Here is an 18,059-nt window from a genome sequence, read left to right as displayed (position 1 = left end):
TGTAAACAGGCAGAGGTTGGTCTCTTCTCCCAGGCAGCCAGCACCAGAACAAGAGGACACAGTCTCAGGCTGCGCCAGGGGAGGTTTTGGCTGGATGTTAGGAGGAAGTTTTACACAGAGAGAGTGATTGCCCATTGGAATGGGCTGCCCGGGGAGGTGGTGGAGTCGCCATCACTGGAGGTGTTCAGGATGAGACTTGACAGGGTGCTTGGTTGCATGGGTTAGTTGATTAGGTGGTGTTGGATGATAGGTTGGACATGATGACCTTGAAGGTCTTTTCCAACCTGGTCTATACTATTCTATTCTATTCTATTCTATTCTATTCTATTCTATTCTATTCTATTCTATTCTATTCTATGTGATGTCATCCCATACAGTTGTGTTCTCTGTGAGACTATTCAACCACCTGAACCCTATGGAGGCATGGAGTGACAATGTGACCACTCTTGCTAATAACTGATTTTTGCCTTGCACAAATCTCAATACACATTATATGTTTTTAGATTTCCTGATTCCCAAATCAAAATACTATTAGAGAACATAAACTTCTTCTTCTTTTTTTGTAATAATTGTATTTCTGGACCAAGTTGCCTTAGAGAAAAATCTCACAAGTTTGCATAAAACAGAAGACAGTAACAAACATGCAGATTAATAACTTTAAAGGCAATGTAATGATTTCCTGAGGCCTGATTCATGCTTTTCAAGCCTCTGGAGCTGTCAAAATTAAAACTGACTGTAAGAAGATGTCACAATCCTAAATGAGTGTGCAATAAAGTGATGGATGACAAAGCTGATAAACACAAATTAACAGACAAAGTGAGGAAAAGAAGTGGTAACTATTCCACTACAATGACAGGTTCTAAAAGTAGCTATTACCCTTACAGAGGGAGATCTTGAAGTGACTGTGTGTGCTCAGGAATGACAGTTTAGTGATCAGTGCTGGTCAAAACCACAAGCTGCATGTCAGGAATGACTGAGACAGGGACACAGATTAAAATGGAAAACTCCATCATTCAGACTCAGTGCAACCATATCTTGATTAGTGCTTGCAATTCTGTTTCCTTCTGTATCGTGCAGTAGGATCAGATAAGACACAAGGAAGGACACTCATCGTTCCTGAACTTATGAAACAGCTAATTCAGAAGATGAAGGGAGGTTGAATAAATAAAGGATGAAATTAAAATGTTTTCTGAAGAAGTGGATTCACAGAGACACTGCCTGGGGAGGTGGTGGAGTTGCCTTCATTGGAGGTGTTTAGGGGGAGACTTGATAGGGTGCTTGGTGCCATGGTTTAGTTGATTAGATGGTGTTGGCTGATGGGTTGGACGCAATGATCTTGAAGGTCTCTTCCAACCTGGTCTATTCTATTCCATTCCATTCCATTCCATTCCATTCCATTCCATTCCATTCCATTCCATTCCATTCCATTCCACTTGCAACTTCTTACACACAAGTTTGTAAACATTGACAAACACATATCATACCTACAAAGTATTTTACACAAACAGTGTCAAATACTTCCCTAATACTTAGCCAAAACACATTCTAGAGCTATGCACAATTTACTCATGCCAGGAGTACTTTTCATGCTCCTTTTCAAAAAGAGAAGCCTGATTTTCATGGGGAATGGAACAAAAGTAGAAATGGGGAGATTCAGATTGGATGTTAGGAAGAACTTCTTCCCCATGGGGGTGGTGAGACACTGGCACAGGTTGCTCAGGCAGGTGGTGGAAGCCTCATGCCTGGAAGTTTTTCAGGCCAGGCTGGATGTGGCTCTGAGCAACCTTCTGTAGTGTGAGGTGTCCCTGTCCATGGCAGGGGGATTGGAACTGGATGATCCTTGAGATCCCTCCCAACCCTAACAATTCTATGATTCTGTGGTTCTCTCATAGCTTTCATGGTTTCAGCTCTGAGTAGCAGTTAGAAATAAAAATATATTTTCCAAGTCATTCAGGCAAGACGTGTGGGCAGTGTTATACTCCTGAAGAGTGGGTGGCAGATGAAATTCACAAGCAGAACATATGCTGCTGTCTCTAAAAGCAATGCCCACTGCCTGCTTTGGTATGCCAGACCAAAGTCCCTTCTGCACCTGGGCTACCAAACTTCATGAAGGCATTCACGAACACACATCAAAGATACAGCTGGACCAAGGCAGTGCCTCAGTCAGCCCTGTGGGCACCAACACTTACACATCTATTAAGAATGTCAGAGGGACAGATTTTCTCCTTGCCTTTCCCTAATCCTATTCACTGCTCAAAGTCTCAAATCAGTACATACTAAATAGCAAACATGGGTTTCAGTTCTCTTTTATTCCCCCTAATCTTGTTGGTCATTTAATGTAAGATGTCAAGCCTCTGCTCCTTCCAGGGTTTCATTTAGCTACTGTGATCCCCTGGTGCAGCAGTTTCATCTTAAACCAGAAGCTATCCAAGCTAAATGCCAGTCTTCAGTGTTTCAAATTTAGTATCTTTTTTGAGATGTGTGCTCTCAGAGTGCATTAGCTGGCTGCCCTGCTTGATTAGCAATGCTCTTTCTGAGTGTTATATTTACTCCCAGGAGCACTTTATCATTTATCATACTTACAGTCATTTCACTCTTATCCCATTTGTGGCAGCTTTCATGGAAAATGTTAGGGGGAAACAAACAAACAAAAAAAAATGAAAAGAAAACAAGATTAACACTTATTTAGTACACCTTTAACACCACCTTCAATGCACAAACACACACACACACACACTTCAAATCTGTTTGGTAGCTTCCCTGTGTTTGGCTTTCCAATTTTCTTCGTCAGCGTTCTCTGAAAGTAAATACCAGGCAGAGCTGTGAGAAAATATAAAGCTATATAGAAATCTGCATATGACTAGAGAGCCAGGATGGACAATGGAAATTCAGGCCAACCATCTGGTTGAAGACAGTGCTCCATTTCAAAAGGTATCTCTTTGCGAGTCCTGCTGCTGAGGCATAACGTGATTTTGGGTCACAGTAATGCTGACATCCCTGTTGCAGATTGCCTGCATACGGTTGGGTCAGATCTCTGGAATGTAATCTAACTCAGACAGACATTTTCTTTTAATCCTTTGTCTTACAGGAACAATTGACACCATCTGTTTCCATAAGAAAGTTCTTTAGCAGGCCCTCCATAGGTGGTATGGTCCTCAAGGGTGCAGCTGCAAGTGAGAGGAGCTAAATTTGTCCTATGTTACAAGGCAGAGGAATCACAAAGCTACTTAAGCATCACAAAAGACAACTGAGGAGAGGTAACTCTTCATACAAATGAGTATTTTAGAGGGCAGGTTAGAAACAGGAATAATAATTTAATTTATCAGAAATTCCCCTAACAAACAGGAAACAACAGTTTCATTACCTAGAGGAAGATTCTCTATCACTCTCATGAGTCCCTAAGATAAACTTTTAATTTTAATTGAGAAACTTCCTATCAAGTAAGTTCTTGGGATTACTTATTATTTCAAATCTGAGCTTTCTGGGGGTCTTCTTTTCTTGCATTGTGAGCTGGCAGGTTGTTGGAGTAATATAATAATGAACTATACCTCATTTACAGTTATTTAATTAGGTAAGTCACTGAGTAATATTTCAGATTCTTGACTTCAACTAGCTTCAACACAAACTAGCTTACTATGGAAAATAATGTTGTGGAACAGTATTTCTTACATAAAAGAAAAACAGAGCAAGCTCTGAGTGCATGGAAGAGAGCTGGCTACAAAATAGCTACTCCAGGGCTGTGGAGTTTCAAGTTCTGTGAAAAGGAAAGTGCTAAACTGACTGAGAAAAATTTGTCTCAGAAGGGCAGCTCTGTGCTTAGGAGAGTGAAGAGAGCCCATAAAACAGCAGCTCTGTGGTTGCAACAATCACTACAGTTTTCCAGCAACCATTGCCAAAGCAGTGCTTCAGAGAGAACTTGACTAAAGCATTTACTCGTTTCTGGTTAATTCCAGCTGTTTCAAAAGTTGCTGAGGAATTCCATCAGAAAAGATTTCAAAGAGCAGTTAGGACAAGAATCACAACCTTTCATCTTCAAAGGACTGCTGTCATGCAAAAGGACAGCAAATAGGACATTAGGCCGGTTGCGTGGGCCTCCAAAATTATGTTCCATATCGTCAGAGAGCAGAAATCATCACAATTCCATGGAAACCCCATCACAGTGTGTACACCAGTTATACCCACTCAAGTCAGTGGAAAATCATAACTAATATCTCTACTAAGATATGATCTGCACCATGGAAGAAATAGTATTTTCGTTCTACTTCATCATCCTCTTCCTCTTTCTTTTAGAAGTTGTCATATCCTCTCTCATCAGCTGCTCTCCAAAGTTTGCTTGGCTTGTTTATTTGCCATCCTAATCTTTCTTCCAGCCCTGGAAGTTTTCAAGGCCAGGCTGGATGGGGCTCTGAGCAACCTGACCTAGTTTGAGATGCCCCTGCCCATGGCAGGGGGGTTGGAACTAGACGATCCTTGAGGTCCCTTCCAGCCCTGACAACTCTATGACTCTACCTTACGTATCATGCATTATAGTGACTGAAAGAAAGGAGGAAATGACATAAAGACAACTACTAATGCTAGCAATTTCACCTTTAGAAGGCATAGCCCTGTGCTGCTGAACAGAGAGCACCAAAATGTGGACATTGAGCCACAGAGAGAAGCTTCTCAAAAATAAAAACACCTGAGACAACCTAGACCAGATGAAAACTTTTTGCCTTTAATAAACAGGCTCAGACTTTCAAGTTCTGATTTTATTTACCTATTAATGATCATTAGATAATTAATTATTAATTGTTATAATAATAAATTATTGATAATGTATCCAATAAATTATTAGGTGCTTGTATGTAAGGTTACCCACATACACAAGAATGTCATGCCACATAAGACACAGGCCTTTAGGAATGATGTATCTTAATATTTCCATGTATAAACCAGGCACTACATGGCAGTATAATAGAAGATAATGCAACAAGGGTCCAAAAATATTTAGAAACTCTTACCTGGCAGGAAAAACAGAACAAAACAAAACAAAACAATAGGGTATTTCTGCTTCCAGAAACTTTTATCTTGATAAAATTTAAGTCACTGCAGCAAAAAGTGATTGTCTTAAACTATTATTATTATTGCTGTTGTTACTGTTGTTGTTATTACAGAATCGCAGAATCACCAAGGTTGGAAAAGACCTCAAAGATCTTCGAGTCCAACCTGTCACCACTCACCTCACAACTAGACCATGGCACCAAGTGCTACGTCCAATCCCCTCTTGAACACATCCAGGGATGGTGACTCCACCACCTCCCCGGGCAGCACATTCCAACAGCTAATAACTCTCTCATTGAAGAACTTTCTCCGCACCTCGAGCCTAAACTTCCCCTGGTACAGCTTAAGACTGTGTCCTCTTGTTCTGGTGCTGGTTGCCTGGAAGAAGAGTTCAACCCCCTCCTGGCTACAACCTCCCTTCAGGTAGTTATAGACAGCAAGAAGGTCTTCCCTGAGCCTCCTCTTCTCCAGGCTAAACAATCCCAGCTCCCTCAGCCTCTCCTCATAGGGCTTGTGCTCGAGGCCTCTCACCAGCCTCACTGTCCTTCTCTGCACATGTTCAAGAATCTCAATGTCCTTTTTAAACTAAGGGGCCCAGAACTGTACACAGGACTCAAGGTGTGGCCTAACCAGTGCGGAATACAGGGGCACAATGACTTCCCTGCTCCTGCTGGCTACATTATTCTTGATGCAGGACAGGATGCCTTTGGCCTTCTTGGCCACCTGGGCACACTGCTGGCTCATGTTCAGCCAGCTGTCAATCAGCAGCCCCAGGTCCCTTTCTGTTTGGCAGCTCTCCAGCTACTTCGACCCCACCCTGTAGCTCTGCATGGGGTTGTTGTGGCCAATGTGCAGCACCTGGCACTTGGATTATTATTGTAGTTGTTGTTGTTATAATTATTATTTCTATTTTTTAATAAGGAGACAAAGCCACTCTGATCTCAGGTTACTTAAAGTTCTTCAATTCTGAGGCATCAAATACAGTTCAAGAATTTACAAGACACTGATTTGCTTAGCAAATTGAGACAAGGACCGTGGGTCATACTAAAATTAAAGGGAACCTTCTATGCAAAGTTCACTATACCTGGGCCTGAGCACTCCACATTTGTAATAACAGTGCTCTGGAATATTTAAACCCAGAATTTTGTTCTGTCTATTATGAAAAGAAAAGAAAAAAAAAACTCAGATTTATAACATATAATAAAACACAATCAAGAGGCTGAGGCACAGAGGGTAACTGAGATCAACAGGAATCAAACCCTGAAATGCATCTGAAAATGTGGGCCAGATGGTTGCACATAAGAGTTTATATGAATTTTCAACATCATCCAAGTATTTCCATTGACATTGCAGTGGCTAAACTTGAACATTTGAATGTGTGACCCTAACTGACTGATGTCAGTAGAAAAAGTAGTAGTAGAGCAGAGAACCAAACCTGAATTTAAAAGAGCCTGTGCACAAAAACCTGGACCTTACTTATCTCTAAAACCAGAATGGCAGTTGGCTTTTGCTTGCTCTGCTGCCAGTATTTATTAATGACTGAGACAACTTTGTTAGCTTAGTTAAATTTGACAATGGTTCAATTTAAAATGATTACTAGTTGTGGAAAATTTCAGTTCTGATTCTGAAAAGGAAAGGGGAGATGAAGCTTGGTAAGCTGACAGTTGCTGGCCAAAATGAATCTACATTCGCACACTGATGGTCCATGGACAACAGATACTGTTGAAACCTCTGAGGAAGATACTGGGAAATGGATTTGAATGCCATAATGAGTGTATCTGCTCAGTTCCCTCAGCAGTTAAAAACAGAGTTAGAAGAAAGAGTGGGCAAGAAACTTCAATAATAATACAAGGCAACGGTTTACATTCAGTTTTGTTCTCGTCAGTTAGTGAGCTGGAAACAGAAAGTCTAAAATAGGACAAACTATTGCTGCTGAATATAAAATAAACCCTCCATTTAAACATCATTTCTCTGTGTCTCAGATACATGCCTTACCCAAAATCATTTTCTCAATAATTCTGACAAATCTTGATGTCTAGATTAGTCACAGTGAATATGTTATGCACACTAACCATTATGTCAGAGGACACAGAGGCCAGATTCTGGCTGAAAAATTTCACATCACACGCTTGACAATTTGCTATTCAAGAAGGTTTTCTATTATTTACTTCTGCTTTCTTGTTTTCTTGGAATTTCTGGTCAGCAGCTGAGTAAACTCATGGGAATATTTATTGCATGCTAGCACAGACAAGGTGAAGTTCAAAAAACCTAATTAAAAAGTTGGAGAAGGATGAATAAAGTACCTCAGATTCCCAGGATTAAAATGCATAAGTAAGGCTCTTCACTCTCCTTCCTCCCCTCAATACTCAGAAGGTCTTTTAGGGCCACTCAGAATGTAAAAGCAATCAAAATGAATCAGATATAGCATACTGTTTTGCAGTCATATTCAGATGTTGAAACTCAGTGGCACAAGAACCAAGTATTACTGCTGAATTTAAGGCAGTGTTTGAGGACTTTATAGTTGCTAACAGTGCAGTCAGAGCTTTCTGTAAGTTTTCTTGGCTCTGTGTATAGTTTGTGCATGGTCTTAGTTCTGTATTAAGCTCATATGGACCTGATAGAAGCCAGTAAGAATTTTGCAGGTGGAACTATTCAGATGAGGTCATTTGCTCAAGATGTTTCAGGATTTAGCAGGAAGAGATGATCTTAGGAGAAGATTCTATTACAGAAGTCAAAAGTCTCATGAGAAGGACAATGGGAGAGACCCCTCTGTCTTTGTCCCTGCAATGCCCAAAAGGATGCAATAATGTGAAGAAAGCCAAGGCAGGGAAAAGAGAAGCAGAAGAACTTGTCCTCTGCTTTCATTTGTACCCCTACCTCTTATGCCTCCTACCTAACACTGCTGCAATTCCTCAATGGAAAGGCTTCCTGTTTCTTCATAAATTGCTTTGGAATTCCAGTGGCATTAAAAAAATCCACAAGAGGTCTGTACAGGAGGGAGCATATGGAGCAGGGTGGGTTGCAGCTCCTGGGAAGGAGGTTCCATATGTACGTTGTGCTTTTCAGAGAGCACCACAAAATTCATTTTGATTTTGTAGATGAGTTCAAAACTGACTACAGTCAGCTTCCAGATCTGAGGTTTCCAACACTATCTACAAAGGGGAAAAGAACACTTTTTTTCTGTTCAGGTTAATAAATCAATCCATTTATGCATTACATAAATGTGCGGGAAAGAGGTGGAAGGCGTTTTATTTTCTTCCGACTGATCAAAGTGTAGGCCAATGTTATGGCCAGAGGCCAAAGTAGACTGGAGATGGTTTGCTCCATTATGCCTCCTGCTATATTCTCTTATCTTGGAATGACAGCAATTACTCTATGTATTTTTTAACTGTATTCTTCCATTAGGACAATAAATGGTTATTTAAATGCCATCAGTTTCAAATTACTCCACTGGAAAATACAGCAGGGAAAAGTATCAAAGACAAAGAACTTTGAAATAAATCTCATCTCCCCACCTGCCATGTGAAGCAATTTCTATGCCAGGTGGCAGATGTTTATGATGGTGCTTAAAACAAGGAAAAATTAAATGGATCTCAAATTTTTTGATTCTTTTTTTCCCAGTGTAAAGGGCTCCCAATTAAAGGGAATTTTATTTTAATTTTTTTGGTTAGAGAGCCTATCAGAAATGACCTGAAAACCCAAAGCTCTTTAACATAAAAGAGAGTACAGAGAGATCAGAATCTCAAGCACTAATAGAGAATCTTCCTTCCACATTGTAACTTAATATATGATATGTCATAATCAGGCTATCAGGACAGAGAATTCTTCATCCCTTCAATATAAAACAAACAGGACATGTGGAATTTTCTTGATGCATGACATTTTGCATAGGATACAAATCAGACACATTCTTCTCAGATTTTCTGCAAGGATTGGCCACAACAACCCCGTGCAGTGCTACAGGCTGGGATCAGAGTGGCTGGAGAGCAGCCATGCAGAGAGGGACCTGGGGGTGCTGATTGACAGCCACCTGAACATGAGCCAGCAGTGTGCCCAGGCAGCCAAGAAGGCCAATGGCATCCTGGCCTACATCAAGAATAATGTGGCCAGCAGGAGCAGGGAAGTCATTGTGCCCTGTGCTCAGCACTGGTTAGGCTGCACCTTGAGTCCTGTGTCCAGTTCTGGGCCCCTCAGTTTAAGAAGGACATTGAGACTCGAGCACAAGCCCTATGAGGAGAGGCTGAGGGAGCTGGGGTTGCCTAGCCTGGAGAAGAGGAGGCTCAGAGGAGACCTTCTTGCTGTCTATAACTACCTGAAGGGAGGTTGTAGCCAGGAGGGAGTTGGTCTCTTCTCCTAGGCAACCAGCACCAGAACAAGACGACACAGTCTCAAGCTGTGCCAGGGAAAATTTAGGCTTGAGGTGAGGAGAAAGTTCTTCACAGAGAGAGTTGTTAGGCATTGGAATGTGCTGCCCAGGGAGGAGGTGGAGTCACCATCAGTGGAGGTGTTCAAGAGGGGATTGGACATGGCACTTGGTGCCATGGTTTAGTCATGAGGTCTGTGGTGACAGGTTAGACTTGATTTTTAAGGTCTCTTCCAACCTTGGCGATTCTGTCATTCTGTGAAATACATAAGCAACAGAACAGAAACCCCTTTTGAAAACTGAATATGCATCTGATTATCAATTTTCCAAGTGATTTTACAGTTTATAAAATTCTTGTCCTCTTCCAGTTACTATCATATCTTATCTGAAGAACTGCAACTTCCACAAGACAGTTTTCACTCAACATTACTCTTGCTGACATTTCATATGGAAAGATCAGCTATGTCTTCTTTTAGGGTGTGTTATCAATTGTAACCATGTTGCTATACTTGAAAGTGACCATTCACATTAAGCCTTTTGTGAATCAATGCCATATCTTACATTGGTTCCGTGTCTGCTCTATGTCAGAAGCTGGTACAGAAATTATCTGTTAAGTAGCACACATTTTTGTTCCACATGACTTCCCCAGGATAACAACACTGCCTCAACTGAGCAAATGGCAAACAATTTATGTGTTCTTTTTGTATTTATCCTCTGTATGTGTTTCTACAAAGTGTATGTGTAGGAACCTCACATCCACCATACCAACTGAACTGTTGAATGAGAGAGGAATTCCAAGAACTGGATAACAGTACACCTGCATTATTTTGAGCCCTTGAGAAACTGAGATCTAGGGAAAATGGTTTACCAGCACTGAAACTGGATAGAATGAATCCTGTGATTGGAGTGTGGGTATTGATGGCTACAGGCTGTTCAAAAGGGACAGACATTGCCCTCTATGCCAGGAAATGGATAGAGTGTGAAGAGCTATCCCTGAAGAAAAACTATGAACAGGTGGAAAGCCTATGGATAAGAATTAGAGACACAGGCAACAAAGGGAACCTTGTGGGTGGCATCTACTGCAGGATGCCTGCTTAATGGGATCCCACTCAGAGGGCTGGAGCACCTCTCCTATGTGGACAGACTGAAGGAGTTGGGGCTGTTCAGTCTGCAGAAGAGAAGGCTCCCAGGTGACCTCATTGTGGCCCTCCAGGATCTGAAGGGGGCCTACAGGAAGGCTGGGGAGGGACTTCTCAGGATCTCAGGTAGTGATAGGACTAGGGGGAATGGAATGAAGCTGGAGGCGGGGAGATTCAGGCTGGACGTGAGGAGGAGGTTCTTCCCCATGAGAGTGGTGAAGCCCTGGAATGGGTTGTCCAGGGAGGTGGTTGGGGTGCCGTCCCTGGAGGTGTTTGAGCCCAGGCTGGATGAGGCTCTGTCCAGCCTGATCTAGTGTGGGGTGTCCCTGCCCATGGCAGGGGGGTTGGAACTAGCTGATCCTTGTGGTCCCTTCCAACCCTGACTAATACTATGATACTCCAGCTAAAGATGACTTCTCACTTGCAGGCTCTTGTCCTGCTGGACACTCTGTATCTGCCTGAAAAGTATCACAGGGAACTGTGGGCAACCAAGGAGAATCCTGGAGTGCCTTGACAATAATTTCTGAAAACAGGAAACAGCCCTATCCAAGTGGATGCAACCCTGAACTGGATGGTCACAAATGTAAGTGAGCTCATCAGTGATGTCAAGATTGGAGGCAGCTTGGGCTGCATTGATCACACACCAGTGGAGTTCGCAGTCATAAAGCATATGGGGCAGGCAAGGTGTACAGTCAGGACTCTGAATTTTAGGAAAGCAAATTGGTATCATTACAGTTCTTCTGCAATCCCTTTGATGAATACAAAGATGGCACTTTCACAAATCCAAGCTTCCTCAATTAAAGCTACTCAATTAGCACAATACCACTGCCAGTCGAGTCAAAAAATATTGATTCACTGCTCATTTAAAACTTAGTATAGAAGGAAGGGAGACAGGTTGTACTGCAGCTAAGGCTTCAAGGTACTATAGTAAAGAAAACTGCAACGAGTAAAAGTCATGACCAAGTGTTGTGGTTTAACCCCAGTTGGTAATTAAGCATCACACAGACATTTGCTCACTCCCTGCCCTTCACACAAGGATGGGGAAAGATTAAAAGAGGAGAGAAGAGTGAGAGGAAGAGGAGAGGGAGAGGAGAGGGAGAGGAGAGGGAGGGGGAAAGAAAAAGTAAAATTTGTGGGTTGAGATAAAGACAGTTTAATAGGACAGAAAAAGAAGGGCAAATAATAACAGGATATACAAAACAAGTAATGCACAACATGATTGCTCCCCATCCACTGACCAATGTCCAGCCAATCTCCGAGCCCCACTGCCAACTCCTCCGAGGTTATACACTGTCATATGGTATGGAATATCCCTTTGGTTTGTTTGGGTCAGCTGTCCTTGCTGTGTCAGCTCGCAGCTTCTTGTGCAGTCTCAGCCTCCGCCGACAGGGCAGCACGAGAAGCTGAAAAGTCCTTGACTTGATATAAGCCCTGCTTAACAACAACCAAAACATCAGAGTGTTACCAATGTTATTCTCATCCTAAATCCAAACCACAGCACTGCACCAGCCTCTGGGGAGAAAATTAACTTTATTCCAGTTAAAACCAGGAGAGAAACTAAGTAAGATAGCAGATGAAGCAAAAGCAGAGATAAAGCACAGAGATACACGTGAGATTTAGTCAAAGGTATTTCTGTCTTTCCAGCCATACCCTTCTTCAAACTGTCCAGTTTGTGTATTGTCTTTCCAAAATGTTGAGTCACAGGAAAAAACTGTTTCACACAATCCAGACACTGTTATTATCCATCCTACTAACCCTTTCCATGTTGTCTGCATAATGTAGGAACAATTAGCTTTTCTCTGATTGCTCTCCTAATTTCTTCAGCAATGGCAGAGAGGTGCAAGCAACTTGGAGGAGGCGAGGAAACCTGGGAGGCTAGCCACTGAATTCCACTTGGAATTTACAAATAGATATAAATTACAAACCCACTATGTGCCTGTGCTCTTGTCTGAGACGTGACCTTTTGTCTGAAACCCCCTAATAATGACCATATGTCACAGCAGAAAACTCTTTGGTGACCAAGTTATTTGAGCACGTCACAGTGAACAAATTCTAATTCCAGTTACATCCTTCTTTTGCTCGTAATAAAGCAAATATCACAGCAAGAAAAGAGAAAATACTCATAGTTAAAACATACAAGATTATCAGTATGCAAGCTCATTAGGTGTACACAAGCTATACTTTTCCCTGTACAAGCGAAATTCATTGATAAAACAATGAAGTGAACTAACACCCCTCCTAAATAAAGTTTCACCAGTAGCACTGTATGTTAATGGAGCTATTTCATTGTTAATGTGACTGACTGCTTATTGATTCTTGCAGTAATCCAGCAAGGGCTTCAGAGTACAATTTAGTTTGGAGAGCTACGGGTCCAACATCCATGCTCAATTACAACTTTCAGAAGGGTAGATCAATAAAATTTAAATTGCTTATGGTAATCACAACTTCAAATCATTGCGATCAGCATAAGCAATCTGCTGACCCCAGCCAAGCTCCTAAATTGAAACTTGTAATGAGTGGTCATTTAGTTTGGGTCCATTCATATTATTTTGGAGGCAGGTGATGAACAATTAAAGATCAGTCAGCACCTTCCCTACCCAGCATTCCCATCTGAATTCCCAAAGTACTAATATGTAGTAACCCTAGGGTATAGGCCTTTGCACTTCTTTAATGGGGATTCTGTATGAATAAGCAATTATATTTTCTATTAAACAATTTCAGTGTAATTGAATTAGCAGTTATAATATTGCTCGTGCAAGCAGAAGCTTTCCTAGGGAAAAATTAAGTGATATTGGGTAATTCAAATGCATTTACAAGACTGAAAAATGCAACCATTAAACAGAATTGTTCACCCTCCCCACCCCCCACCCCCAACCCCCAAACAAAAAAAAGAGAAAAAAATTACAATTAATGAGCATATTGTTTTGATGCATCATTTTTCTAACTATTTGGGGGGGGGGGGTTGGGTCATAATAGCTTCCCCCCCCCACCTCCCCCCACCCCCAGTTCATTATAAAACCCTGTCTATTATAATGAAAATTTCATAGGCTGTTTTCTTTGACAAAGCGAGTTGCAAGTTTAAACAAAGATAGCCTGCAGATTACTTTCACGATAAGGAGTCACCTTAGAATTACATTTTAATAAATCATTGACAATAAATCTTCTGCATTACAGCACTAGGGTTTAGAGAAAGGTGGGGGGGGGGGGAGGAGAAAAAAAAAGGCAAATACAGAGAAAACGATCAATGAAAATCCCCTCCTGCCAATACGAGAATAGATTGACCAACTCTAATGTAAAGTTTGCCGCACACAAAAGTAGAAGCTCAAAAAAAAAGCTTTGCTTTCAAAAGTTGCCAAGCAAACAGCTATAAAGCCTGCACACAGAGGCAGATTTAATTAGCATATTAATTTATTAATAGTCACCTAACGGCTTTTTACAAATGGTCTCCGTTCGGGGTAGAACACACTGAATATTTAAACAAGCTAGGGGACACTGATTTGGCAATATTTTCAGTAATAAAATGCCAAACACATCATTCTAGCTCGTGAAATGACATAATGTTCACAGCATTCGAAAAACCGATGGGCATTGCTGCTTGGGATTCACAAAATGTTACACGGGTTTTTAGCACAAACAGTGCCTTGCCTGCAGACTGTTTAAACTGGTTCGGTCATCCAACCAGAGAGGAACAAAAATTCTCCTATTTTTACTTAGAACAACAGGTCTGAGGGCCAGGAGCATCCACGATCACAGAATCACAGAATTGCAGGGAGTGGAAGGGACCTTGAAACTTGTAATGAGTCCACCCCCCCCTGCCAGAGCAGGATCACCTACACCATAGAATCATAGAATCAATAAGGCTGGAAAAGACCTCAAAGATCATCAAGTCCAACCTGTCACCCAACACCTCATGACTACTAAACCATGGCTTCAAGTGCCACATCCAATCCCTTTTTTAACACCTCCAGTGATGGTGACTCCACCACCTCCCTGGGCAGCACATTCCAATGGCCAACAACTCTTTCTTTGAAGAACCCTCTCCACACAGGAACACATCCAGGCGAGTTTTGAATATCTCCAGAGAGGGAGACTCCACAACCCCCCTGGGCAGCCTGTTCCAGTGCTCTGTCACCCTCACAGGGAAAAAAAGTTTCCTCATATTTATGTGAAACTTCCTATGCCTCATCTTCCACCCATTGCCCCTTGCCCTGTCACTGGGCACCACCAGGAAGAGCCTGGCTCCAAGATACTGCGGTGGGTTGAAATTACCCCCACCAAAGTAAAATTGCCAGACCAGCTCAGATGGAAGCAAATGAAGTTGCATTTACAAGCAAAACTACAATCTAGAAATATGAAATGCAATGAATATGTACAAAATACACAATATTTTTGTGCAGTTACAATTTATAAACAACCAAAGAATGCTCCTGGACAAAACCAGGGGGTTACCAACAGCTTCCCCCTCTCAACTCCTTCCCCACCTCCTGTACAAGGGAAAAGAGAGACAGGAAAGCAGAGCGTAGCTTGTTAGTACTTAGCCACATGAAGAATGCAGCCAAGGTCACCCACAGCCAAGCAAAAGCTACCAGCTAGTATCAGCTAGAGTGAAGAAGCCAAAAAGAGCAGGAGTTAGTTTATACAACTAACTTTATGTAAGTTATCAGACCAAAGGGATTATTTAGACCTCATTATTTTTCCCTTTACATCCAATGGTAATTTATTTACATTTTACCACTTTCTGCTCAACCTGTGGCAAATTTCCTAAGCATCAGCCTAAAACGGCCACAGATACATAAACTATCTCTTGCCATGTTACCCAACAGTGCAAAATGCACCTTAGTTATGCCAGCTTTTACACAGCCATAGAGACAAAACAGATAACATGAAAAAATCAGAGGCTCAAATTTTGGCAGTGTGGGCAGAAGAACTCAGAGATAAGCTACCTGGCCAAAAGACTTCTGAATGTGTTATGCAACACTTGGATGGTTTTCTGAGACAAATCCGGTGAAAAATTCTTCTGATCACAGTCAAAATCTAATAATGCCCTTCACTAGTTTTCATAATCACAGTACCATAACAAGCAAACACTACAAGTGGTAAATTCAGAGATCTTGAAGAAGCAGGATCCAGAATAAAAAACATGTCTCTGCCTATGTGTGTTACTTACGCTGGAGAGGGCTTCTCCCCTTGCCTGGCCTGTCATTTTAGATGTAATGTAATGCTTCTTAAGAGTATCAATCTACTTTAAAAGTATACTGATGTTTTATAGCCATTCCTGGTTTGCAATACAAATGATATAATTACTTGTTTCTCGCTGGAGGGGGTCCAGTTCTTTTAGTTCATTTTTTAAATGCAAATCTTATTAAGCATTTTATCCTAAAATGGCTACTGCAAAGAGCAGACTATGATCCCAGACAAAGACAGACAACATACCTCCAAAAATAAATACTAAGCAAGGAATGAAAGCTGAATTAAAGCAGCATAACAAAACCTGAATGGATTACTTGCCGAAATATGTTAACATGATGTAATGGTCAACTACTAGAATCAGATGTACAGTAATATTCCATGAATCACTGCTAGCTAGCCCACAAAGAACAAAGACATAATAAAGAGCTCTGTTCACCAAAATTCTTAAATTTTGTAATAGCTCTGAAATGTTCTGTTTATGTAGTATAACAAATTTCTCACCACCTACAGCTTCACATTTATTACTGTGGGCAGACTGCAAACCTTCTTTACAGTGGCGAGCAAAGCATTAACTCATTCCTGTAAGCAACTGCTCACTCATTTCAGCTAATGGCACCCTACTCTTAAGCCCAGAGACTGCAACCACTCAGAAATTCCTGGCAGTAACTGAGCCTGAAATTAGATTCTCCTGGCCCAAAAGCACAAATTCTTGCTATTCAACTTAAAGCAGATGTGCCATGAGTTGTGCCCTATGAGACATGACAAACGACTGAACAGTTCTGATCCCATCCATTGGAGGTCAGTGGTACTTGTAAGCTAGCCAACTCATTACAGAAGTGCAGAAAAGGGATTAATTAGTGTTCTAGCTTAGCTTCAATTATGGAACAATCCATATTCAAATTGTCTGCTGAATATGGTGGCCACTACAGGAGAATTATGGAAACGTAAAGATAATGACAGCATCGCATTTAGGGACGGTGACATTGCCAATGACTGAAGTCCATCCTGTGTCCCTCACTTATGTAATTTGGGTCAGGCAGATGTCCATGGCATGGCCTCTCCAGTTCCTCTGCTGGGAGAGGAGATTTCATCCCTCTGTGAAAAAAGAACTGGGCCAATACTGCTTTGTTTGTTCCAGCACAGTCCTGGAAACATTGACAAGGATGAGCAGAGTGTTGGAGCTCCTCTCCTGTGAGGACAGTTGGGGATATTCAGTCTGGAGAAGAGAAGGCTCTGAGAAGACCTTATTGTGGCCATCCAATATCTTAAGGGGACCTACAAGAAAGCTGGGGAGGGACATTTTCGGGTGTCAGGGAGTGATAGGACTAGGGGGAATGGAACAGAAACTAGAAATGAGTAGATTCAGATTGGATGTTAGGAAGAAATTCTTGCCCATGAGGGTGGTGAGACACTGGCACAGGTCGCCCAGGGAGGTGGTAGAAGCCTTACCCCTGGAGGTTTTTAAGGCCAGGCTGGATGTGGCTGTGAGCAACCTGCTGTAGTGTGAGGCATCCCTGCCCATGGCAGAGGGGTTGGAACTGGATGATCCTTGATATCCCTTCCAGCCCTAACAATGCTATGATTCTATGACAAAAGAAAGTCCTTTCTCCCCCACATTCCATAACGTGGGGAAAAGCACAGTGACAAACAATAGAGATGCAATAGGTAGTAGAAGATTCATATATAAACAGGCCTGTCCAAAATGGATCTAAAAGACAGAATTTTCAGCCTATATAATTAACTCATAAACTAATCTATAATTATCTGGGCCTCATTGTCACCACACTAACAAATTCCTAACCTGTAAAATTTCTTTGACTTTTAAAGTCCTTCAGAAATCACAGCTGTCTTTTTTTTCATCCAGTAATTAGTAGATTTAAATATTTGAAGTCAAGATATATAAGAAAGTCATAAATAATATGCATCCTTTCCCTAGGCAGAGCTTTAAGGCATTTGAAAGTATAAAAGCTTTATGGCATTTTACAGGTTTGTGAATTTCTTGAAAGCAAGCTGCAAAATTGGCCTGACAAATCCTTAATCCATTTATCCACAGAGTGAAAATGCAACATTTCTATTTGAAAAAGAAAAAAATAGTTTGGAAAACTAGAAATTATCAGTTCCCTGTGTGAGTAGAGTGGAGACACAAGTGGAGTCTCTTGGAGACTCAAGAGTAGGTTCTGCTCCAAGATCACAGTATCACAGTATAACTTAGGTTGGAAAGGACCTCGAGGATCATCGAGTCCAACCTATCAACACAGACCCCATGACTAGACCATGGCACAAAGTGCCACGTCCAATCTCCCCTTGAACGCCTCCAGGGTCGATGA

The sequence above is a fragment of the Melanerpes formicivorus genome, unplaced genomic scaffold (assembly GCF_026170545.1).
Source record: "Melanerpes formicivorus ecotype bairdi unplaced genomic scaffold, bMelFor1.0.p_v2 SCAF_8, whole genome shotgun sequence".
NCBI lineage: Eukaryota > Metazoa > Chordata > Aves > Piciformes > Picidae > Melanerpes > Melanerpes formicivorus.
The sequence above is the reverse complement of the archived record's forward strand: the minus strand, read 5'-3'. Positions refer to the sequence as shown.